General features: G+C 42.0%; 1 protein-coding gene across 13 annotated transcripts in view; it reads left to right on the forward strand.

Annotated features, from left to right (window-relative positions):
* Positions 1-26,387, forward strand: part of LOC135548842 (disks large homolog 2-like) — a 437,518-nt gene that overhangs the window by 101,392 nt on the left and 309,739 nt on the right. The window lies entirely within an intron of this gene.

Here is a 26,387-nt window from a genome sequence, read left to right on the forward strand (position 1 = left end):
CTGCTAGTTACGGGAGAGCTACACTGGGGCTACAGGAAAACAATTGTTAACTGATATACTGGACGAATAGCTTTTTGCATGAGTAAGCAGGGCACAAGCCACCTGATTTGAAGTGTTTTCTGATGTGAGCAGCACATTAATCTTGAAAATAGAATCAGAGTGAAATTTACCCCATGTCCAAGTTTAATTTAATTAATTGGCAGCGAAGCCATGGTGTGAAAATTGCTGTTCTAGCCTAGCACACTCTTGATTCAAGTATACTGAACAAAAATATAAATGCAACAATTTCAACGATTTTACTGAGTTACAGTTCATATAAGGAAATCGGTGAACTGAAATAAATGTATTAGGCCCTAGTCAATGGATTTCAGATGACTGGGCAGGGGCGCAGCCATGGGTGGGCCTGGGAGGGCATACTGTAGGCCCACTCATTGGTAAGCCAGGCCCTGTCAATCAGAATCAGTTTTTCCCCACAAGGACTTTATTACAGACATAAATAGTCCTCAGTTTCCTCAACTGTTCTCAGATGGTCAGCTGGTCTCAGATGGTCCCGTAGTTGAAGAAGCCAGATGTGGAGGTCCTGGGCTGGCGAGGTTACACGTGGTCTGCGGTTGTGAGGCCGGTTGGACGTACTGCCAAATTCTCTAAATCGATGTTGGTGGCTTATGGTAGAGAAATTAACATTAATCCTCTGGCAACAGCTCTGGTGGACATTCCTGCAGTCAATATACTAATTGCACGCCCCCTCAACATTTTTGACATCTGTGACATTGTGCAGTTCTGTCAAACACATTTTAAAGTGACTTTTATTGTCCCCAGCACAAGGTGCACTTGTGTAATGATCATGCTGTTTAATCAGCTTCTTGATATGCCACACCTGTCAGGTGGATTAATTATCTTGGCAAAGGAGAAATTCTCACTAACAGGGATGTAAACAAATGTATGCACAAAATTGGATAGATAATCATTTTGTCTGTATGAAAAATTCTTTGGGATCTTTTATTTCAGCTCTTGAAACATGGGACAAACACTTTACATGTTGCGTTTATACAGTACCAGTCAAAAGGTTGGACACACCTACTCATTTGAGGGTTTTTCTATATTTTTTTCATTTTCTACATTATAGAATAATAATGAAGACCTCAAAACGATCAAATAACACATATGGAATCATGTAGTAACCAAAAAAGTGACTCAACAAATCAAAATATATTTAAGATTCTTCAAAGTAGCCACCCTTTGTGTTGATGACAGCTTTGCACACTCTTGGCATTCTCTCAAACAGCTTCACCTGGGAATGCTTTTCCAACAGTCTTGAAGGAGTTCCCACATATGCTGAGCACTTGTTGGCTGATTTTCCTTAACTCTGCAGTCCAATTCATCCCAAATCATTTCAATTGGGTGATTGTGGAGGCCAGGTCATCTGATTCAGCACTCCATCCCTCTCCTTCTTGGTCAAATAGCCATTACACAGCCTGGAGGTGTGTTGGGTCATTGTCCTGCTGAAAAACAAATGATAGTCCCACTAAGCGCAAACCAGATGGGATAGCATATCACTGCAGAATTCTGTGGTAGCCATGCTGGTTATAAGTGTGCATTGGATTCTAAATAAATCAGTGTCACCAGCAAAGGACCATCACACCTCCTCCATGCTTCATGGTGGGAACCACAGATGCGGAGATCATCCGTTTACCTACTCTGCGTCTCACAAAGACACGGCGGTTAGAACCAAAAATCTCACATTTTGACTCATCAAACCAAAGGACAGATTTCCACCGATATAATGTCCATTTGTGTTTCTTGGCCCAAGCAAGTCTCTTCTTATTATTGATGTCCTTTAGTAGTGGTTTCTTTGTAGGAATTCGACCATGAAGACCTGATTCACAGTCTCCTTTGAACAGTTGATGTTGAGATGTCTGCTACTTGAACTCTGAAGCATTTTTTTGGCCTGCAATCTGAGTTACAGTTAACTCTAATGAACTGATCCTCTGCAGCAGAGGTCTCTTGAGTCTTCCTTTCCTGTCGTGGTCCTCGAGACAGTTTTATCATAGTGCTTAATGGTTTTTGCCAATGCACTTGAAGAAGCTTTCAAAGTTATTGAAATGCTTCATGTCTTCAAGTAATGATGAACTGTTGTTTCTCTTTGTTTATTTGTGCTGTTCTTGTCATAACATGGACTTTGTCTATTACCAAATAGGGCTATCTTCTGTATAACACTCGTACCTTGCCACAGCACTGATTGGCTACTTTGAAGAATTTGTTTAATGCTTATTTGGTTATTACATTATTCGATATGTGTTATTTTGTTTTATTGTCTTCAATATTATTCTACAATGTAGAAAAGTCAAAATAAAAAAACTCTTGAATGAGTAGGTGTGTCCAAACTTTTGACTGGTACTGTGTTTTTGTTCAGTATAATTACCTCATCAAACTGTTGGGACAAAATACAGCAGATGTAGTTATTGGATCCATGATTCACAAACATTGATCTACAGAACACAAAATTTAAGGAGAATTGGCAAAACAAAACAAAAATCGAATTACAGTAGATTCATATTACAATATGATATTCCTTATTTTCATCGAAATCGTAAGCCCTCAAATAGAGGGATAGAAAACACCGAACAGGGAGAGGTAGTCAGAGGAGTGAAGGTGTTTGCAGTAGCATGAGAAGTCTGAGTCCTGTTTTGTGGGTCCTGAACAGATGACATATAAAAAGCTTGGTGGAGATGGGGGAGCTTAGCATATTATTACAACCTCTTTCTCAAGGCCTTCCTCCACTTTTTTATCTCGCTTTCTTTCTCTCTTGTGCTCTCTCGCTCTTTCTTTGTCGCTTTCATGCACCATTCTACATCGTTACTCGCCTCTATCTTCCTATCTCCCCCTATTTTCTCTCTCTCTCTCCCTGTATGTAAGGCAGTGACACTAGCAGTAATTGCCACCTCTCGCCCACACAGCCAACACCAAGGCCTTCACTGAGCCAATCCCTCCTGGAAAATGCACTCGGCCCTGAACTTTTGCTTTGGAATTTCACAAGCATGATACAGAGAGCGTCTTCTCACAGGCTCTATCTAGTCAATTTCCATAGATTTTTATCAGGTTATTCAGACTTAGTGCGCTTGGAAAGTTTTCAGATCCCTTGACATTTTCCACATTTGGTTACGTTACAGCCTTATTCTAAAATGTATTAAATATTTGTTTTCATCATCAATCTACACACAATACCCTTTAATGACAAAGTAAAAACAGGTTTTTTAGATTTAAATTTTTTTTTAAATACCTTATTTACATACACTACCGTTCAAAAGTTTGGGGTCAGTTAGAAATGTCCTTGTGTTCCATGAAAATATATTTTAAATTAGTTGCAAAATGAATAGGAAATATAGTCGACGTTGACAAGGTTATAAATAATTATTTTTAATTGAAATAATAATTGTGTCCTTCAAACTTTGCTTTCGTCAAAGAATCCTCCATTTGCAGCAATTACAGTCTTGCAGACCTTTGGCATTCTAGTTGTCAATTTGTTGAGGTAATCTGAAGAGATTACACCCCATGCTTCCTGAAGCACCTCTCACAAGTTGGATTGGCTTGATGGGCACTTCTTACATACCATACGGTCAAGCTGCTCCCACAACAGCTCAATATGGTTGAGATCCGGTGACTGTGCTGGCCACTCCATTATAGACAGAATACCAGCTGACTGCTTCTTCCCTAAATAGTTATTACATAGTTTGGAGCTGTGCTTTGGGCCATTGTCCTGTTATAGGAGGAAATTGGCTTCAATTAAGCGCCGTCCACAGGCTATGCATGGCGGTGCAAAATGTAGTGATAGCCTTCCTCCTTCAAGATCCTTTTTACCCTGTACAAATCTCCCACTTTACCACCACCAAAGCACCCCCAGACCATCACAGTGCCTCCTCCATGCTTGATAGATGGCGTCAAGCACTCCTCCAGCATCTTTTCATTTTTTCTGCAACTCCCGAATGTTCTTATTTGTTATCCGAACACCTCAAACTTAGATTTGTCTGTCCATAACACTTTTTTCCAATCTTCCTCTGTCCAGTGTTTGTTCTTTTGCCCATCTTTTATTTTTATTTTCCAGTCTGAGATATGGCCTTTTCTTTGCCACTCTGCCTAGAAGACCATTATAATTTCTTAATTTCTCAGAACAAGAATAGACTGAGTTTCAGAAGAGTTTTTTTTTTTTGTTTCCGGCCATTTTGAGCCTGTAATCGAACCCACAAATGCTGATGCTCCAGATACTCAACTAGTCTAAAGAAAGACAGTTTTATTGGTTCTTTAATCAGAACAACAGTTTTCAGCTATACTAACTTAATTGTAAAAGGGTTTTCTAATAATCAATTAGCCTTTGAAAATGATAAACCTGGATAAGGTAACACAACGTGCCATTGGAACACAGGATTGATGGTTGCTGATAACGGGCCTCCATATGCCTATGTAGATATTCCATTAAAAATGTTCTGTTTCCAGCTACAATAGTCATTTCCAACATTATCAGTGTCTACACTGTATTTCTAATCAATTTTATGTTATTTGAATGGACAAAAAAATAGCTTATTTTTCAACAACAAGGATATTTCTAAGTGACCCCAAACCTGAACGGTAGTGCAAGTATTCAGCCCCTTTGCTATGAGACTTGAAATTGAGCTCTGGTGCATCCTGTTTCCATTGATCATCCTTGAGATGTTTCTACAACTTGATTGGACTCCACCTGTCGTAAATTAAATTGATTGGACATTATTTGGAAAGCTCACACCTATCTATACAAGGTCCCACAGTTGACAGTGTATGTCAGAGCAAAAACCAAGCCATGAGGTCGAAGGAATCATCTGTAGAGCTCTGAGACAGAATTGTGTCCAGGCGCAGATCTGGGGAATGGTACCAAAACATGTATGCAGCATTGAAGGTCTCCAAGAATGGTGGCCTCCATCATTCTTAAATGGAAGAAGTTTGGAGACTCTTCCTCGAGCTGTGTAGTTATATTGACTTTTTTTCTGACTTGCAGCAGTAGATTTAGACTGTTTATTTGCATGTCTCATCATGTGTCATGCATCTTACATAGACGCTCCTCCCGGTCAGTCCATCTTGCGTTCTAGTAGTACTTTTTTAAGGACTGGTGTTATTCTTATCTTATGCTATTGTACCATATGCTGTAGCAATCACTTCATTCTAGTCATCGTGTATTAGAACTGGTATTAATTCATTTTCTGTGCATTTTGTTCTTTTCATGTCTTACATAATAGTTATATTATGCATTTTGGCTGCCACTCTTAATGCTGTGAAAAATGCTTGCACATTCAGGTGTAAGTTGATATTCTTCCTTTTCTACACACAGTATGCATATGCCATGGCTGCCAACATCACAACGTGGAAGCAAATGCTGGTTAGACAACATATACATCACCTAGGTGGATGTTGTGTTATTCATGCATGGCTGTATGTTCTGTATCATCTGCACATAGTTTTATGGCATGGTTCCTATTATTACAAAAGCACACAGGGAGGTTGTGGTTACATAAAGGGCAACACTAGCTATCCCTTACACAGCATCTGCTGGAGCATTGCAGTATGATGGCGCATGATTTGTATGAGAGTAGTAAAACAAGTTTATGTGCATTATCATGCATGTTTGTCCATAGTGCATATGAAGGCATCTTCTACCCTGATGCAGCTCACTGAGCGTGACTCATATCTAACAACCTGTGCTGTTCCAAATGTGTGGGTGCTACATGCTAACACTGTTCAGCAGTCAAGCAGCGTGATATCTTGTGCTACTCGAATGGCGTTAGTCTGTCGTCGGCAAAACATTACTGGGTCTTTTCATCACTAGTTATATTCACAGGACTACAGCCTCATTATCAAGTTGATCCTCCTGCCCAACCCGAACCTCTCTTCCTCAGATTTTAAGTGATCATCTTGGACCTTAGTGGGGATGCTGACATGTACACCTATGCGATGACTAATCAATATTTGCTATAGTCTCAGTGTTTTGGATGAGCTTTTGATACTAGCATTACCTAGTATGTGTTGGGCTTGCTAAACACCCACAAGGCAATCAGTGTTGGCGATCAAGCATTCATTGCCTCTAATGGGAAAGCCTGTTAGAGCTCATTCAGACACTCTTACACGCAGGCTTACAGTGCATTTGTAAAGTATTCAGACCCCTTGACTTTTTCCCCACATTTTGTTACATTACAGCCTTATTCTGAAATGTATTACATTTGAGTTTTTTCTCATCAATCTACACACAGTACCCCATAATGACAAGGCAAGAACAGGTTTAGGCATTTTTGCTAATTTGATATAAATAATAAATAAAAATACTTTACTCAGTACTTTGAAGCACCTTTGGCAGCGATTACAGCCTAAAGTCTTCTTGTGTAGGATGCTGCAAGCTTGGCACACCTGTATTTGGGGAGTTTCTCCCATTCTTCTCTGCAGATCCTCTCAAGCTCTGTCAGGTTGGACGGGGAGAGTTGCTGTACAGCTATTTTCAAGCATCTCCAGAGATATTCGATTGGGTTCAAGTCCGGGCTCTGGCTGGGACATTCTGAGACTTGTCCCGAAGCCACTCCTGCTTTGTCTTGGCTGTGTGCTTAGGGTCGTTGTCCTGTTGGAAGGTGAACCTTTGCCCAAGTCTGAGGTCCTGAGTGCACTAGAGCAGGTTTCCGTCAAGGATCTCTGTACTTTTTTTCGTTCATCTTTTGTACGACCCTGACTAGTTTCCCAGTCCCTGCTGCTGAAAAATATCCCCACAACATGATTCTGCCATCTCCACAAAGGAACTCTGGAGCTCTGTCAGATTGACCATCAGGTTCTTGGTCATCTCCCAGACCAAGGCCCTTCTCCCCCGATTGCTCAGTTTGGGTTAACACAACACAATGCCACAGATGTTTTAAGTTTTGAGGGCACTTGCAATTGGCTTGCTTACTGCAGGAATGTCCACCAGATCAGTTGCCAGAGAATTTAATGTTAATTTCTCTACCTTAAGCCGGCTCCAACTGCGTTTTAGAGAATTTGACGGTACGTCCAACCTGCCTCACAACCGCAGACCATGTGTATGGCTATGTGTGGTCGAGCGGTTTGCTGATGTCAACGTTGTGAACAGAGTGCCCCATGGTGGCAGTTGGGTTATGGTATGCGTTTTAGAGAATTTGACAGTACGTCCAACCGGCCTCACAACCGCAGAACCCATGTCTAGCGTCGTTTGGGCAAGTGGATGGTGACGGTTGGGTTACGGTATGGGCAGGCATAAGCTACAGGCAACAAACATAATTGCATTTCATCCATGGCAATTTCAATGCACAGAGATATCGTGACGAGATCCTGAGGCCCATTGTCATGACATTCATCCGCCGCCATCATCTCGTGTGTCAGCATGATAATGCACGGCCCCATGTCGCAAGGATCTGTACACAATTCCTGGATGCTTGAAATGTCCCATGGCTTGCATACTCACCAGACATGTCACCTGCTGAGCATGTTTGGGATGCTCTGGATCTACGTGTACGACATCGTGTTCCAGTTCCCACCAATATCCATCAACTTCGCACAGCAATTAAAGAGGAGTGGGACAACATTCCGTAGGCCACAGTCAACCGCCTGATCAACTCTATGCAAAGGAGATGTGTCGCGCTGCTTGAGGCAAGTGGTAGTCACACCAGATACTGACAGGTTTTCTGATCCACACCCCTATTTTTTTTAAGCTATCTGTGACCAACAGATGCATATCTGTATTCCCGGCCATGTGTAATCTATAGATTAGGGCCGAATTAATTTATTTGAATTGACTGACTTCCTTATATAAACTGTAACTCAGTAAAATCCCCAAAATGGTTGCATATAGCGCTTCTATTTTTGTTCAGTATATCTAACCTCTACAGGATCGGTGGGTCCCCCGTAGGTTGAGCTAACGTAGGCTAATGTGGTTAGCATGAGGCTGTAAGTAACAAGAAAATGTCCCAGGACATAGGTCTATCTGATATTGGCATAAGATTTAAATTCTTGTCAATCTAACTGTCCAATGTACAGTAGTTACAATATGTCAGTGAATGAATACCATGCTATTGTTTGAAGAGAGTGTACAGTTATGAACTTAAATGTATTAATAAACCAATTTGGCACATTTGGGCAGTCTTGATACAACATTTTGAACAGAAATACAATGGTTCATTGGATCAGTATTGAACTTTGCACATACACTGCCTCCATCTTGTGGCAGCAGATTGAGAGAACAGACCCGTAAAGCTTAAATAACCACCCAATAACGTAGGCATGAATGATTCTTGCCTCTAATTGGTACCATCTCAGCTGATGCGTCAGCTGAGGCGGGGCACTCTGGTTTCCTTTCTGAACTGGCTCCGCTTAATTTCTGAATCATGTTTCAAAGAGAACTGCCAGATGTAATTTTAGAGTGTTGTTAGTTTGCAAATGTGTCACTTGGTTTAAGTACAGTAATCCAATGATTCCAATTATTTCTAACTAGGAGTAGGAAGAGTTTACTAATTTGTCTGCATTGGGCTTGTTAGCTAAGCTCTTTGGGCCTTATAGCATGTTGATTATAGCGTTTCAGGAGCTTCATTTCCTCTCAAATCCTTTCATAAATGTATTTTAGTTTTAGACACAGCCTACATAAGTATGTATCATGACAACATAGTAATGCATGTATAGTTAATGACTTTTCTGGGTGACTTTCTGGCTAATTAACATGAATATCTTATAAGAGTTGAAATAATGAGTCAAGATGAACAACCAGGGATTCTTCTCCTGTTTTTATGACAGAAGTGTTTCATAACGAGAGTTATTGGTCTTCATCAGGGACAGCCAGTGTATGGGCTTCAAGGGAAAAAAATGGTCCTGTGTTTAAATGTCTGGGACGATTTCTGGTCCCAGTCCGTCCCTGGTGTCCATTGTGTGTTATGGGCAGCCTCCTCTGACAGGCCATGTTGCTGCATATTAAGAAAGACAAATTCTGTGAGCTATGAGCTGCTTCTCTCTGTTGGACATTTCATACACTTTCAGCTGGATTTCCAGAACAATTTAATGATCTTGGTTAAATATAGATATCAGGGCTTGTAAGTAGAGTTTTATATTACCGTAAATAGAGTAGACTTTTGTATTTTACAGTAAAACGACTAAACGGCAACGCAATCATTATTTTTTTGTATTGGTGATTCAACCAAATGTTCTCATGGAATTTCACAATAAATTCCACTTTGTCCATAATGGGCTCGCGACTACTTAGTGTAAAGATTTGTCTCTGCAACAAACTAAACAAAGTCAAACATTGCTGTCCGGTTTCTATAAACTTGCCTATTGTGTATGTTTTAAAAATCCCGATAGCCCACTGAGCTAAAGCCTAGGCCTACACAGGTGTGTTCAAGGTTACTCATCATAGTCTTGCAGCCTACACACACACTGAAAAGCTGCTGCTCTGTCTCAGCATCACCACGGCTCTCTTCCTCCGCACTTTTCCCTTTCCACACTGTCGCTCAGTCATCGTCTGGGAAAGCAGAGGAGGAGCAGGTTCTCAGGTTGGAGGGGGCCAAGCCTGTGGCTCGCTGGCGAGCAAGACCATGCATTTGTATGTGTGCTGGACTTTAAGATTGCGTTAGGATCATGAATGCCTTCAGCATTGTGGAGGAGGAATCTAGTTTCTCAGAGGGGCCCCACTTCCGATAGCAGCTATCCGCGTGCCTTCTCTCCTGTGTCGACTTACTCCTCTTCTCCCCCACCCCCCTCTTTCTTTTGTGTTCCTTCTCCCCCTCTTTTCCATCTCACTAATTTTGTGGCGGCGATGAATTCAAGCACAGGTTGAGCTTTTCTGCCCGCAATGGATTGTCTTTGCATTGTCACAACTAAGGTAAGAGCATTAGTGCCTTTGATAGAGACGTAACGAGAGAGGGATGCAGTGAGAACGGGAGGGAAGAAGCACTGTCTGTGTCTGTCCTCCAGTGTTGGTTGATCTGCGTATTTCAGCTGCCTGCTCAAGGAATGTGTGTGTGTGTGTTATGGCCAGTGGTTCACATTTCATGTTTAAGTGTGACTTATTTCCCCCCCCCCCCTCCCGTGTTGTGTGTGTCCATCTATCCACAACGGTCTTAACAGGCTTAAAGCCCCGCTGGGGAGCGACAGCACCTCTATTGAAATGTCACACTACCAGAACTTGTCGGAAACTTCAGTCAGTCCTCCGCTGCTGCCTTCAGAGAGATAATGACCCTCTTTGTTGTGAGGTCTGGAACATCCTTTTTGATCAGGGGCTAAACAATAGCTTATAGCAGAGCTTGGCTGGGCTGCATCTGGAATCAATTAAGGGAAGCCTCTTCCCCAGCTGTCTACAATTAGCAGTAGAGTAAAGTATCAGTGTGGTTATTTGAATGCAGCAGTTTATTGAGGACATGCTCTCTGATTTATGTTTGTTGTAAGAGACCAGCAGACTGACCAAGTAGTCAATCTGACAAATGAGAACAATTTTGACTGTTAATGATTTATATCTTTTTATAATTTTGTCTTGGCAGAAGTGTGAAAGAGGTAGTCAAGGTTTGTTTTTGGGCAGGAAAGAATACCAGGTGTAAGACCTGCTTTGGTGTTGGGGGAAGTATCCCCTAGATGCTGATCTTGGGTCAGTTTTGCATTTTTCCCACTAATGTTTAAGGTGATGATTATGAGAGCTGAGATCCAAGGGAAAAGTTAATTCCAGAGCGCCTGCTTTAGTCATTCTCATAAAGTTATGTTTTGACTGAATTGTATTGACTAATCATGGCATCCAAGGAAGCCTCATAAGACCCTTAAACTCTGTCATTACTAGAGCTATTCCCTCCATCTGGGATGACACAAATAACATCAAGGTATTGTTCATTGGGTACCAAAAGATAGAAAGACTGAAACAGCGAGGGTCTACCTTGGCTTTCCAACATAAAATGCAAATGTTTTTTTTTTCCATTGCACAGTGTTTCAAAATGTTTTCCGTTGTCCTCATGAACACGACGCAGCAACTCCTAGAATAGATGATGATCATGTTAATTCCCTTTCTAAAAGCCTGGTTAAATATCTGTTTGTTTCCATGCCATGTTAAATCCATGATGGAGAACCATGTTTTCATTGCAATGTACTCATTGGGAAAATGTTGTGAACAGTTCCCTCAAAACATTACAGTAATCAGGTTTCTGAGCAAAGCAAAAACCTAAAGCAAGCCTCCTGTGCAGTCAGAAAGCAGCTGGAGCTCATGAAGAATGACGTTTTCACTAGTTACCGGCTTTCATTGAATAGGACCCTCAGCTGTGTGGGGCTTTATGTTTTGCAAGGAGGGGGCGTGTTTGTGTGTAAGACAGATGGAGATCGAAACAGATGACATAGATATAGAATGAATAGACTGGGCTTCGAACCTCTAACCCTTGCAATTTGACACGTAAACTCATTGGTACACTTGCAATGGCTGCCGGGTATTGTGACGCAATAATTTCCATTGCGATGTAGAATGTTCATTCAAGTTGATGTTAACTGATGTGGCTCATGCAATGGAATGTATGTTTTGTAACGCCAGTTGAGTTGAATCAACAAATCACAGCATATTGATGGTTACACTTCCTGCTTTTACGTCCTCCTATGCTAGGTTGAAAATATACAGGTTAAGACAATGTTGTCACAAATCTGGGACCAATGCCATTGCTAACTACCAGCGCCGTTGCTAACTAGCGTAGCGAAGAGTTATGGGATATTAGAATCCCGTTGTTTTAACCTTTGTCATCGTCTACCTCGCTCCTATAGGTACACTCGCAGTGGGCGCCAGTCCACTCATTATGCCGTCATTGACTTGAATGCTCTATTCATTCTATTTCTATGGCAGCACATGCAGTCAGTAGTGAAGTAGAGGAGAAAATGTGCGCTTTATAAAAATATTCTAACATTTAAAAAAAGATATTTGAAGCTTTAGAACGGTCACTGTGGGTTGACCAATAACCGGTATCCAAAAATCCATGACCGTCACTTTGAGTGCAACCTCTGTTACAGTTCATAGGTCTGTGGCAAACTAATGCAGGGATGACCAACCTCTGTTACAGTTTCTAGGTCTGTGGCAAACTAATGCAGGGATGACCAACCTCTGTTACAGTTTCTAGGTCTGTGGCAAACTAATGCAGGGATAACCAAACTCGGTCCTAGGGCCCCCCCTGGGTGCACACTTTAGTTTCTTTCCCCTAGCACCACAGAGCTGATTCAAATAATCAAAGCTTGATGATGATGAGTTGATTATTTGAATCAGCCTTGTGTGTGTGTGTGGAGGGGGGGTCTATTATTGACACAAAATATACAAAAAAGCTTTTAGGGCACACTGCTCACAGTATGGCTCGAGCCATAGGGGAGAGAATGAGAAATGGATGCCCATATACAAAAGGAAGACCTTATCCAATTTGCCGTATTGGAACACCTCTGTTGAACAACTGCCACACTCCTCCTGCCTCCTGTGACAGTCATCCTCAGTATACTGGGTTCATCATTTACAACTTGGATTTCATTGTCTGAGCTATGATCTAAGTGATGGGACATCTATACAGACATGTATTCTGTATATACCCCTGGTACTAGTTCTGTGTTTGTGCTTGGATATCCCAGTAGACGTGTCAACACTGACACTATGCAGGTTGTTGAGGTGGTCTTTGAAAGTGTCTGTGACTGTGCTTGTCGACACTTGGCCACAGAATGATACCTTAATTAGCCTCCCAGAAGGCATTTTGATGGCATGTGAAGACTGTGTCAAAGAGTTATTGGGACATTAGACTGTGTTACCACATTGGGTCATGTAAGGCCATCACCTTCTTTCTGTGATGGTGGGTGGGTGGGTGGAGGCCACAGACTGCCTTTGCACCTGGTTCACACCACGCAGAAAATGCTGATCAAGCCACTGGAGTCACTACCCTCCCAGCTGGTGCACATGATTCCCTAAACTGGCTGGAGGTGCATGCATTCACCTGGACTGCCCAGCTGACCTAACAAGTGATCTGGGAGATTGTATTGTCAGGAATACACATCCTGAAGATAATGACATTTCACATGGAGAGATAGAGATGTGGTAGTCAGCAGATGACTTGCTGTTGGCTGAATAGTTTCACTGTTACTGTCTGGCCCACATGAAAAAGGGAGGGGAGTGGGCAGGGTATATGCAAATGAGCTCTGTAGTACTTACTGTAGTTTAAAAAAGTGGTGTTTTTGCGGACTGCAGTGTTTTTGCGGACAATATTGTAGTATTTACAAGTGGGTGGAAAGTATTTTGCAGTATACTACAGCATTCTATCGTAAGTACGACACATGATCGAGGGATACTACAGATACTAAAGTGTGTAGTATAGTATTCTACAGTATACTACAGTTTATTATATAATTTTGTACTGTAGTATTCCATAGAAAACTGTAGGAATTTTCATGTGTGTCCTCTCACATGTCAGACTCAGGCCTGCAGTGTGGAGCTGTCTCATTCTAGATGCTGAAGTATCCAGCTCTCCCTGGTCTGAGGAGTTGACATTGTAATTCTATTCAGCTGCTATGCTAGAAATAGCATCTGTGTCATGCAGGATAGAACAGTGCTGTGATTGTGACTTTGGTTGTGTAAAGCTATTTGTGTTGCTTTCAGAAGGGAGATTTTACTTCATAAACTAAACAACAATTGCGTAGTTTGGTTTCATTGTCATGCCCTGACCTTAGAGATCCTTTATGTCTCTATTTTGGTTTGGTCAGGGCGTGAGTTGGGGTGGGCATTCTATGTTTTGTGTTTCTATGATTTTCTATGTTTTGGCCGGGTATGGTTCTCAATCAGGGACAGCTGTCTATCGTTGTCTCTGATTGGGAACCATACTTAGGTACCCTTTTCCCCACCTGTGTTTGTGGGAGGTTAACTTTGTTTGATGGCACACAGCCTTAAGCGTCACGGTTTGGTTCTGTATTGTTTTGTCGGCGACATCTACTATTAAAAGTATGTACGCTCACCACGCTGCACCTTGGTCCTCTTTTTCCAACGGCCGTGACATTCATATACTACACAATTCAAATACTTTATTTTTCCCACAAGGGGTAATTGTGCATGCAGCAGTGCAAATACACACAACAACAAATAACAATGTACTTAAGCCATGACCACAAAAACAATGGGGTAAATTATAAAGAAACATGATTAAAGCCCAGCCAGTGGTTCCTTGAGGAATGTAAAAATGGATGTAAGCAAGTATAAATATTAAGTGACTAGGTAAGAGCTCATTTTGTGCAAAGCCTATTGTTTATCAGTTCTCATTGAAAAGAGGGGTATAGTACAAAGCAGGATGGAGTTAGACAGTTAAAATACCTAAATATTCTGATATAACCTTTTTTGTTGTAGAAAGATAAGCTTCAAATGGTCTAATTGATTCAACACATGAAAACACATATCTAAATTGAGCTTTTTTTAATGAACAAGAAAATCAATAGCTATTTCTGGTTGCTATTCAAAGTAAGCTGGCTAACTAATTGATCCTATTTTGTACTAAACCCCTCAGTTGAATTAAAATCGCATTATTTGTCAATTGCATACAAGATCCAACCAAAATGTGACTTTAGGTGTAGGGGCTGCCACACTGGGCGCCCAGGGAGCTGTTGTGGCGGGTTAAGTGCCTTGCTCAATGGCACAACAGCAGGCAATGTCATCTAGGATTTGATACCAGCAACCCTCCGGATACCAGCTCATTTCCCTCCAGATTTCTGTTGTCGGTCCCGGGATTGGAACTGGCAACCCTGCAGCTGAAGTCTCTCTTAACGCTAGACTGACTATCTGCCACCCCTTAATGGCATCAGGTACAAAAAAGGTTTAAAGAATAGTGTGAAACTGTACATTTAAATGTGTCTTTCATGCTACAAGGGAAGATTTCTGATTTACTTTGTGGTTTTGAGTTGGACCCTTACTGTAGTCCGGAAAGGGGGTAATCCCATTTCATTGAATTACAAAGTGTAATTATTTTGATGACAGGCCACAGGCTGATTTGTAGCTCACTGTGCAGCCTGGCATGGCCTCAGACAGTGTACTCTGTCTCTGGGAAATGGAGAGTGATGTTTATCTTGGGTCTGAGACGGTGAGGCCTGGGGAATCGCTGGGAGTCCCAGATCGAAGCAACAGAAGCACCCCCCTCAGTTCACCTCCGCTATTAAGACTCCCAAGTTATTAGATTCCAAGCCCCATATTTCTGCTGTCAGTTTTGTTAGCTAGCTCTACCACTAGCCTTTTGGTTTGTCGTGGGCAGTTCCTGAATCTGGTCTTATTCACTATTCATTGTTTTTTGTTACGGTGACTCCTTTTGGAAAGTTACATTTGGGATCTAATTCACGAATGGCATTAGCTTGCTGTGCTGCTTGTGACCATGGCAGAGATGGGTTGGCATTTGGTTTATCATGTGAAGGTGAGTACGAGGGACTACTAATCGAATCTGATGACTGATTGTGTGGGGAGGCAGTTCAATTCTGGCCCACACACAAATAACTAATTTGTGTCCTCACAATGTGATGAGATTCCCTAACTATTGAAAATGCTATTAATTTGGCTATTGCCAATGTTATCCGACATGTTGTGTAGGAATCAATTGCATGACATTGACTTATGTATTGACTAGGTGTAGGAAGAAGCTGCTTTAGCTTTCCATCAGGCATGGACAAAATGCAAATCCAGACAATATTGGCTTCTGCGTGTCTGGTTAAGCTAACCCCAAAGTAAGTAATGGTTGCTACTAGCACACACCGCTAGGGATTCAACATCGGCCACAACCCCCTTCCCAGTTTTAAGCATACGCAGCGTAATGATATGCATTTTTCATTCCACCGGCATATTATGTAACGATAGTGAGGCACGTTGAGTGCAGAGCTGTAACAGAGAAAGAGGGGGAGGAAGAGAGCACTCCTACACTGTAGTGTGTTGCTACTCCACGGACGTTGCTTTTTTACACCCATTCTCCAGGTGGTGATGCAATGCCGAGGACGCATCTCCATGCGAGGGTTCCCACACACAAGGGGGCCCGGTGGAACATATAGTAGCAACTACAGGTCATGTGTGTAGGAACAGAAGCTGATATAGATTCCCCCCCCCTGCTATACTTTATTTGAATGTTCTGTTCTAATGCCTACGCAAGGCTTGTGGTAGACGTGACTTACAGACTGTTTGTTTTTTTGTATAGCAGGGACTGGCTCGATGTAACATTTGTTGTCAGTAATGCCAAGATGTAAAAGTGTATTTATATACATACGAGACGGGATGAAATCCCCAGACTAACAATTTAGATCAGTGTGAATTGTCCTGCTTGCCAGTGCAAACGTAGCGCGATAGATGGTTGGGCCAATGATGAATCCAGATTAGAATCCTGATTCAGCGTGGGGAATTGTATCAAGACTTTGTAGTGAACTCCAATTTACTTACTACTATACCTCATTGTTTTGTGTCAGACCTATATAAATGCACCTAGACGATCTAACATTCAAATGATGTGTTAGATTTGTATTTTTCTTTTTTACCAATAATGGACCTAGTCAAAATGAAAATGTGTCGTCCTCAATCTCTTTACTGCTGTCAATCACCCCCCCCCCAATTATTTATATTGTTTGGCGCCTGGTCAAGTGGCAACACTTGTTGTTGCGTCAATGGTTGCGGGTTTGATCCCCACCTCTGGCCTTCCTGCTTTCCCCCCTTCTACCCTGTACCCCGCATCTATTTAAATGCAGTCTCAATAAAGCAACAGCAAAAAATACTCTGGTGTAATTCCACTCAAATAGAAAAACAAATATTTATATTATAAGTTGCTTAAAGCAACCAAGTATCTTCTCAATCTCTTTGCTTTATCTTTGGGGAATGCCTCCACTTTAAGTTAAAATAATTACAGGTTTGATACATAGTCATTCTGTGAGTTCAGTGTAGCATTTGAACATTTCAAATGTGTTAATAGTTTATACATTGTTTATGAATGCTTATTCGTGATTATAAAGTGTCACCCACTAATCACCCTGATTCATCATGCCAGTCATAGTGCAAGAATGGACATATAGGGACAGATGGGAGGGAGGGAGATGGAGGAATGGATGGAGGTATGGGTGGGTAGAGGGAGTCTGCTTCTTTTGATCCTGACCTTTTAATCAGTGACTGACTAAGCCCTTGGAAACCTTGCGAGTGGATTCGCTCTGTTATCCAGGTTATGAGAAACCTTCCCAACATTCCTCTTGTACTTTCATTTGAGGGATGGCTACGCCTATGTAGTAGCCCATGTTGTCCTCTAAATCCAATGAGCGCTGGAGAATAACCAGGCTATTTCTTTCCATGTGGCTGACGCTTTTTGTCTCCCTCATGGAGAGAAATTTAGTCAGGTCAGTGGGGAAGCTCAAACTGCCCAGAGCTTTGATGTTCCCGGAGTGTTCGAGGAGGACATGTTCTGACAGATTTGAAAATAAACAATTAGCATAGCAAATTGCTCAGCGCAGGAGTGTCATTGTGTGCTCTCGACGGATCAAGGTAGACTGTTGTTCTAGCAATTAGCAACTTGGATGGGAACAAATCAAATGAACACAGTAGTTGATAAAGGATGTGTTCGCCACACATCTGCTTTTAGAGTCTTGCTTTACGTTGAAGCTATCTTGAATAAGTCAATACTAAAGACTGAATGACAATTCTGAGAGTCCCTCCTGCTTTGTGGGTCTGTTTCCCCACCGTCTTTAGACCAGTGGCTGAATAGATGGTCATTGTGGATTTAGCAAGCGCTTTTATTGAAAGCGACCAGGATTCAATCCGATCGAGGTTTGTCCGCAATGCACATTTTAAATGCAATGTTCCCATGCTGGCAGAGACCACATTCACGGTCATGCTGGCTATGTTGGCTCAATCAGAAGTGACCTTTTAAAGGGCGCATTGCCAAATCCGCGATCGGATTGAATTCCGGACTTAAAGTTAATGACAAAACACACCATGCCGACGAATGGTTAAAAGCAGAGCTTGGCAAATCGCAGCCTGTTACGTCATTGCTGGTGGAGGGATAAGAAGAAAAGATGAGAGCATAGAGAGAGGGAGCGAGGGGGAGAGAACTTATATCTGATCCAAGGATCAACATCTCTATACTTTCCTCTGAACCGTTGTAAACAGTTTTTAAAACCCTGCAATAGATGAGCATCCTGTGTACTTTTTAAAATGTTTTTATTTTATTTTACCCCCTTTTTCTCCACAATTTCATGGTATCCAATCGTTAGTAATTACTATCTTGTTTCATTGCTACAACTCCCGTACGGGCTCGGGAGAGATGAGGGTCGAGAGCCATCCGTCCTCTGATACACAACCCAACCAAGCTGCACTGCTTTTTAACACAGCACGGATCCAACCTGGAGGCCAGCCGCACCAATGTGTTGTGGGAAACACCATGCACCTGGCAACCTTGGTTGGCGCGCCCTGTGCCTGGCCCGCCACGGGGGTCGCTGGTGCGCGATGGAGCGGGGATGTCCCTGCTGGCCAGCCCTTCCCTAACCTGGATGACGCTAGGCCAATTGTGCGTTGCCCCACGGACCTCCCTTGCGCAGCCGGCTGTGACGGAGCCTGGGCGCGAACCCAGGGTCTCTGGTGACACAGCTAACTCTTCGCTTCAGTGCCCTGGACCACTGAGCCACCCAGGAGGCCACATCCTGTGTACTTGTACATCAATCTTCGTCAAGCTACAGAAACAGGATGGGTCCTTCTGGCTTGGACAAGGCTACTTACTTTATTGTGAACAAAATAACTGAAATGGCCATTGACAAATGAGGACAAAATAAACCTGAATACATAATACACCTACACAATTGTGGATAAATCGCATTAGAACGCAATTTCAGCCTTTCTTAGCTTACAGTATAAATATATATGTGTGTGTGTGTGTGTATATATATGTGTATGAATCAACTGTGTAAAGAATAGTAGCTCTTACTGAACTTACAGTTTATTCAGTAACTGTAGAGCGAATCTCTATGGCCATGTTTGAGAGGATCAAATATGTGATGCATTGTGGGTAAATTGTGACTGACCGACTGCTCTAAAAATAATAATTTATGATGCAAGGCGATTTGTAGGTCAGTCACATGGCAGTCAGCTGTAATGTCCAACAAGCCCATTCTTTACTGGTAAAAACTGACCTGTCCCCTGACTTCATTGGCCTTCCAGAGTGTTGGAGCTCCTTAGGGTTGTCAGCTAAATATTAACTTTAGACTCATCTGTAGCGTTGTGCTACTTATGCTTGATAGCCAATCGTTTTTAAACTAATCCACACACTGCAACGTATTAAAGAGAAAATGTATGTTGGGTCAAATTCCCCTTACCTTGAGTTGTGTCTAAAGACCCATAGGGATCACATTCATAATAATCCATTGTTTACTTTTGCCACACCCATGAGTTAGCATAATTAGCATCGTCCAAATTTATGAATGTAATCCATGGTACAGATATGAGCAAAGCTACATTGCAAGCAGAACCTTCCTCAAATATTCAATATTCAATGACCAAATATGTCTAAAATATTAAATATATTGTCATATAACTGACTAGTATAACATTTTGAACCTGAGTATCAGTTTAGTGCTGTCAAATGATTTGTCATAACTTCCCACTTGGTGCATGATTTGATGTGAAAATAGAGCGCATTGAGCCTGGACTCATGTTTTCATGTCCATAGATATCCTCCGACATGAACAAGCCAAAACGGTTCAGCCGTCTCACGCGGAGACTTCCTGTTACGCGAATGCAGTAAGCATAGGTAAGTTGCTAGCTAGCATTAAACTTATCTTATAAAAAACAATCGATCATAATCACAAGTTAACTACACATGGTTGATGATATTACTAGTTATTATCTAGCGTGTCCTGCGTTGCATATAATCTGACTGAGCATACAAGCATCTAAGTATCTGACTAAGCGGTAGTAGGCAGAAGCAGGCACGTAAACATTCATTCAAACTGCACTTTCATGTGCTTTGCCAGCAGCTCTTCGTTGTGCGTCAAGCATTGCGCTGTTTATAACTTCAAGCCTATCAACTCCCGAGATGAGGCTGGTGTAACCGAAGGGAAATGGCTAGCTATTTAGCGCGCGCTAATAGCGTTTCAAACGTCACTCGCTCTGAGCCTTCTCGTAGTTGTTCACCTTGCTCTGCATGGGTAACGCTGCTTCGATGGTGGCTGTTGTCGTTGTGTTGCTGGTTCGAGCCCAGGGAGGAGCGAGGAGAGGGATGGAAGCTATACTGTTACACTGGCAATACTAAAGTACCCATAAGAACATCCAATAGTCAAAGGTATATGAAATGCAAATGGTATAGAGAGAAATAGTCCTATAATTCCTATAATAACTACAACCTTAAACTTCTTACCTGGGAATATTGAAGAATCATGTTAAAAGGAACCACCAGCTTTTATATGTTCTCATGTTCTGAGCAAGGAACTTAAACGTTAGCTTTCTTACATGGCACATATTGCACTTTTACTTTCTTCTCCAACACTTTGTTTTTGCATTACTTAAAGCAAATTGAACATGTGTCATTATTTATTTGAGGCCAAATTGATTTTATTGATTTATTATATTACGTTAAAATAAGTGTTCGTTCAGTATTGTTGTAATTGTCATTATTACAAATAAATAAAATAAAAATTGGCCGATTTAATCGGTATCGGCGTTGAAAAATCATAATCGGTCGACCTCTAGTTGTAGTACGTAATGGAATAGAAATAGGTGTGTTATATAATAGCATTACATTACATATTTAGACTCATATTTTAAATGCAGATGCGGGGTATACTCAGGACACACCCACGCATACTCAGGACACACCCACGCATACTCAGGACACACCCACGCATACTCAGGACACACCCACGCATACAGTAGTAATTGAGTTTCAGGGCAAGACTCTACCTACACCATATGGGGGCAGGTTGTTTAAGTCTGCAGAAAAAACAAGCCTTCTTCTGACCTTTGATTCTGCGTGTTGTGTGTGTCAGTGTTTGCACATGCGAGTGTGTATCTGTGTGTGTGAGAGTGACTCATTCATTCAGTGGGAGATGCCTCTGGGAGAAGATATATTTATATTTGCTTTGCTGCAGCTTTGCTAGTTCTTCCTCTGCTGTCAGCACGTTTGTTTGGGAAGATTAGGATTTTATTACACTCTCTATTCATTCATTGACAAACATTGCACCTCATCAAGTATCAAACAGGGCAAGCACAACACTATTTGAAGTGTCACATGGTTTAGAGGTTACAGAAGGTCAGTTTGGTTTATCACTCCGTTGCAGACCATTTAAGCGATCTCAGAGTGTACGAGCTACATTCATTATACTTTTCCACCTCCCCAAATACACATTACAAAAATATAAACGCAACATGTAAAGTGTTTGTCCCATGTTTCATGAGCTAAAAACAAAAATCCCAGAAGTATTCCATATGCAGAAAAAGCTTATTTCTCTCAAATTGTGTTCACAAATGTGTTTACATTTCTGTTGGTCAGTCTTTCTCTTTTGCCAAGATAATCTATCCACCTGATAGGTGTGGCATATCAAGAAGCTGGCAAAACACCATGATCATTACACAGGTGCTGGGGACAATAAAAGGACACTTTCAAATGTGCAGTTGTGTCACACAAAATAATGCCACAGATGTCTCCAGTTTTGAGGGAGCGTGTATTTAGCACACCAACCCAGGACCACATCTGGCTTCTTCACATGCAGGATCGTCTGAGGAGGGGTGGGGTATCCCCCTCTGTAATAAGAGAGGGGTGGCAGGGTAGCCTAGTGGTTAGAGCTTTGGACTAGTAACCAAAAAGTTGCAAGTTCAAATCCCCCAGCTGACATCTGTCATTCTGCCCCTGAACAGGCAGTTAACCCACTGTTCCTAGGCTGTCATTGACAATAAGACTTTAACTGACTTGCCTGGTTAAATAAATAAAGGTAAAAAAAAATAAAGGCCTTTTGTGAGGAAATACTCATTCTGCTTGGCTGCCAAGTGTGTGGGCCTACTATATGCTCTCCCTGGCCCAATCATGTGAAATCCATAGATTAGGTCCTAATGAATTTCTTTAAATTGACTGATTGCCTTATTTAAACTGTAACTCAGTAAAATCTTTAAAATTGTTGCATGTTGCATTTATATTTTTGTTCAGTATAAAATGAATGTGTCAATGTGTGGATGGCTTACATCCTCACAATCAGTTATCTTGCCCACAACATTTTCATGTCGTGTAACATTGCGATGTTTTGCGGTATCTAATATGGCATGTCACATCACTTATGGGGTTGTCTGAAATGTCCCCCAATTCCCTATAAAATGCACTACTTTTGGTCAGAGCCCTACAATACTGTATGTGTGGCTCTGACCAAAGGTAGTATATTTTAGGGAACAGGGTGCCATTCGAGAGAAATATGTTTGAGAGAAATAAATGTTCCATACCTATGCTGGAGGTTGACGTAGTGGTCAACACAGCTGCCTCCAGACCATGCATACCCCCTACCCATCAAACAGTGTATGTCCCACTTTGGTTTCTAGCTCACGATAGCATGATAACATTCAATTAATTTACCAGGTAAACATAATTTGTTTGACATAGGACATGCAGTAATAATTAAGAACGTTTTGGAGAAGATTTTCCCATTTGTCTCTACTAATGCTCTGGGATGCAGAGGTAACCTGTCGTGGTCATTTCCTGTATTACTAAACATTGAGAGAGCAAACTACACACAAGTCAGAGTTATATTATAAAGTCTGTCTTTAATTACATGAGATTTACCATAGCCCTGTGACTCAGATCAATTCAGTGTCTATAAATGAATTCTCAGAGTGCTTACAAAACAATTCTTAGTACCATTTATAGCCAAGACTTCCTAGTCGACATGACAAACCACTGGTCTTAGGAAAACTACACAAATGAATAATTTTACTTGAGAGAGGAGCATCCCACAGCCAGACAGCATTAGCTATAAATTATTGTTCATTTTGCTCTCTTAGACGAGGTTCTACTTCTCGTTCTTGGACACAACATAGGACCAAAACATTACCTCAGCCAATGGCATTTATCAATGGTCAATTCTTGATACTCCCATCTCAAATACACCCCCTCCTGGACAAGATCTGAAAAGACAGTGATCCTCTTAGGTCATATTCGAGGACAAGATAAGGGCAACCTCAGAGGGGACATACAATAGCTACAGACACATTCCCATAAGAAGACAAGTCTCCATTCTGTCCTCCTCCCCTTCTGATATTCTTCATAGCATCACATGGTTTAACAGAGACATATGAAGACAAGCCTGACCTCTCCCCTCTCTGGGCCCCAAGTGACTAAGCCCGAGCTGAGAAGGGATAACTGCAACTGCCAACAGTATAGTCCAAAAGAAGACATTCTAATGACAATAAATAAGATAAGATGTATTATCTATGTTAACTAACTAATTTTGATTCAGCCACGACAAACCTGAAATTGTTTGCTGGGTATGGCAGATCATAGAATCTGCCACATTCTTCACTGTGGATCCCCTTCCACCGGTCTACCTCTCTCCTTTCCATACAAAAGGGAAATAAATTATTGTATACAATCAGAAAAATACATACAGTATTGCATGCGCTGGGCCTACATGAATTTCAAGACAGCATTTCTTTCTGTGGTGTTAAAACATTGTTGCACAGCAGTTTCATCTCTTGTCTTTCATCCACCAACCACCCCCAGTTTTCCTCCTCTTCCTTTTCTCGCAACCTCCTCGTTTCTCCCCCTCCCTCCCTCCCTCCCTCCCTCCCTCCCTCCCTCCCTCCCTCCCTCCCTCCCTCCCTCCCTCCCTCCCTCCCTCCCTCCCTCCCTCCCTCCCTCCCTCCCTCCCTCTTCCCACTCATTTCAGTTAGTTTTTCAATGCAATTTGAAACAAAGGGAGATCTTTCTCATCCGGTACACTGTAAAGCAGCTGACTGCCGAACAGCAAGTTACCACGGTAACGGTGTCTGGCACCAAAAATATATTCTATAAAGCATCTTTGATACCTCCCACTGCCTTCTGCCTTGGGCCTGCTCACATACCGTCACTTTCTACACTCTGAGGCAGGATGCATACGAATGAAGAGCAGCTCATCAAACATTTTACTGTACATGACACAACTGCCTGGAATTCAAACTGTCACATAATTGGTCCTCCACGGCTCCAAATATGGAGATTCACATGATTGGAGCTGCTGCCCTCTGACTTCCAGAAGAATAATCCTGCGATGATACTTCTGCTTTCGAGCAGACATGAGTTTATCTTCAGAAATCACATTGCATGTGTATTATCACTGCATTGTACATTGAGCCCAGATATCCTTCTTGTAGATTCAAACTCGATTGGTGTTCTATTTCTGCAAACATGCTCACCGCAAAAAATAAATGAAACCGTGCACAAAAAATAAGCTTATTCTTTAAGGCTAGGCACCACACCCTAACACATTTTTTTTTGTATTACAATTTTTCAGAAATATTTTAGTACAATGTACAAATGAGGTGATATGTCCCTAAAAATGCGTTGTTGCTTACAATGCAAATATTTTTTTCTGGACACTAGATGAAGTTATCCTAAATAATTTTGTGAAGACACTCCAGTATCGGACTTGTCCAGAGCAGATTCTGAATAAGTACTTTTCATTTTTCTATCTGTAAAACACATTTTTGGCAAATTTTTCCAAATAAAATGTTATATAAACTAAAAAATGTACAACATACTTTTTATATGTAGTGTATGTGGGCCACCTCTTCCAATCAGTGGCTTTGGCTTTTTCAGCCACACCCGTTGCTGACAGGCGTATATAATTGAGCACACAGCCATGCAATCTCCAGAGACCAACATTGTCAGTAGAATGGCCCATACTGAAGAGCTCAGTGACTTTCAACATGGCACCATCATAGGATGCCTTCTTTCCAACAAGTCAGTTCATCTAAGTTCTGCCCTGCTAGAGCTGCCCCCCCGGTCAACTGTAAGTGCTGTTATTGTTAAGTGGAAACGTCTAGGAGCAACAACGGCTAAGCTGCGAAGTGGTAGGCCACACAAGCCCACAGAACGGGACCACGGAGTGCTGAAGTGTGCTGCATGTAAAAATCCTCTCTCCTCGGTTGCAACACTCACTACTGAGTTCCAAACTGATGTTGGAAGCAATGTCAGCACAAGAACTGTTTGTCTGGAGCTTCATTAAATGGGTTTCCATTGCCGAGCAGCCACACACAAGCCTAATATCACCATGAGCAATGCCAAGCATCAGCTGGAGTAGTGTAAATCTCGCCGCCATTACTCAGGATCAGTGGAAACGCGTTCTCTGGAGTGATCAATCATGCCTCACCATCTGGCAGTCCGACGGACGAATCTGGGTTTGACAGATGCCAGGAAAACGCTACCTGCCCCAATGCATCGTTCCAACGGTAAAGTTTGGTGGAGGAGGAATAATGGTCTGGGGCTGTTTTTCATGGTTCAGGCAGGGCTCCTTAGCTCCAGTAAAGGGAAATCGTAATGCTACATTATACAATGACATTCTAGACAATTTTGTGCTTCCAACTTTGTGGCAACAGTTTGGGGAAGACCCTTTCCTGTTTCAGCATGACAGTGCCCCGTGCACAAAGCAAGGTCCATACAGAAATGGTTTGTTGAGATCCATGTGGAAGAACTTCACTGGCCAATGCAGAGCCCTGACCTCAACCCCATCGAACACCTTTGGGATGAATTGGAATGTCGAATGCGAGCCAGGCCTAATCGTCCAACATCAGTGCCCGACCTCACTAATGCTCTTGTGGCTGAATGGAAGCAAGCCCCCGCAGCAATGTTTCAACCTCTAGTGGAAATCCTTACTGTCCTTGGCTGTTATAGCAGCAAAGGGGGACCAACTCCATATTAATGCCCATGATTTTGGAATGAGATGTTTGACGAGTAGGTGTCTACATACTTTTGGTCATGTAGTGTATCAACAATTCCCTCTGGAGACTATATCTAAGGATAAACACACAACATTTGGTGAATGAAGACGCTTCTGAAGCTGAGAAAAATATGTTGGCGAGTGGGAAGAGTCTCTTTCGGGAAATGGCTACCTATCCTATTTAGACCGATTGCCATCTCTCAAATTAAGTTACTGAAGGTGTTCCACTTGGTAATATTAAATAAATGGGCTTTGAAATTCTGGCCTCTATTTGAACAAATCTAATGTAATGGTAAATCTAAGAGCAGGCAGTAGCATTATAGGTTCAGGAGTGTCAGAAGTTCACTGTCACAATTATCGGCACACTTGTTGGCGTGAAAGGGTTGGGTTTTGATGAATAAACCAGTTGTGGGTGTGTTGAGGCTTGCCCCTCACTGGCCAATCAGAACAATTTGTGTATTTAC

This window comes from Oncorhynchus masou, chromosome 11, assembly GCF_036934945.1.
Source record: "Oncorhynchus masou masou isolate Uvic2021 chromosome 11, UVic_Omas_1.1, whole genome shotgun sequence".
Taxonomy (NCBI): domain Eukaryota; kingdom Metazoa; phylum Chordata; class Actinopteri; order Salmoniformes; family Salmonidae; genus Oncorhynchus; species Oncorhynchus masou.